Source organism: Euphorbia lathyris, chromosome 2 (assembly GCF_963576675.1).
Source record: "Euphorbia lathyris chromosome 2, ddEupLath1.1, whole genome shotgun sequence".
Lineage (NCBI taxonomy): Eukaryota > Viridiplantae > Streptophyta > Magnoliopsida > Malpighiales > Euphorbiaceae > Euphorbia > Euphorbia lathyris.
The window spans coordinates 67,380,483-67,381,166 of record NC_088911.1 but is presented as its reverse complement, the minus strand read 5'-3'; the positions used below and the strand labels follow the sequence as shown (position 1 = coordinate 67,381,166).

Here is a 684-nt window from a genome sequence, read left to right as displayed (position 1 = left end):
GGGCTTGTAACATCGTGATAGGGTCAAGATTAACTATACCTTTAACCGGTGATGAAGTCGAGGATGATGGTTTTGCAACTGGTGTGTGTCTATGTTCGGCAGGCCATATGCTACTGTTAATAGCCATTTCCTCTAAAAAGTTCTTTCGATTTGGCAGATGTCTTCTTTATAAATAGCCAGTTCTAATGAACCTCTGGTTGTGGGATTTATTCCATTATAGAATATTTGCATCAAAAGTTCATCGGGCAAATGGTGATGTGGGCATAAACGTTGAAGTTCTTTGAAACATTCTCATGCTTCATACAGGGTTTCATTTTCATATTGTGTGAACGATGTCAATTCTTTTATAATTTTTGCGGTTTTTGCTAAGGCAATTTTTTTTTGATAAAAATGCTTGGGCTAATTGGTTCCAAGTTTCGAATGTTCCGACCGGCATAGAATTTAACCAAACTTTAGCCATGTCCTTCAAAGTGAAAGGAAATAGGCGAAGTTTGACTGCTTCGGCAGGAACGTCGGTCATTTTGAAAGTATCACAAATTTCTAGGAAATTAGTCAAATAGGCATTAGGGTTTTCGTTAGGTAGTCCATAAAATGTCACATTATTTTGCAACATTAATGCTATGGATGTCTCCCACTTTACACAGGATGGAGAAACATCTAGGGTCTTTTAGCTTAGTCGGCAAA

General features: G+C 37.7%; 1 non-coding gene across 1 annotated transcript; it reads left to right on the top strand.

Annotated features, from left to right (window-relative positions):
- The first annotated feature begins 247 nt into the window (after positions 1-247).
- On the top strand, positions 248-354 carry LOC136221029 (small nucleolar RNA R71). Its single transcript, XR_010684821.1, has one exon. It is a non-coding gene; the product is annotated as a small nucleolar RNA R71 (small nucleolar RNA).
- The last annotated feature ends 330 nt before the right edge of the window (positions 355-684 follow it).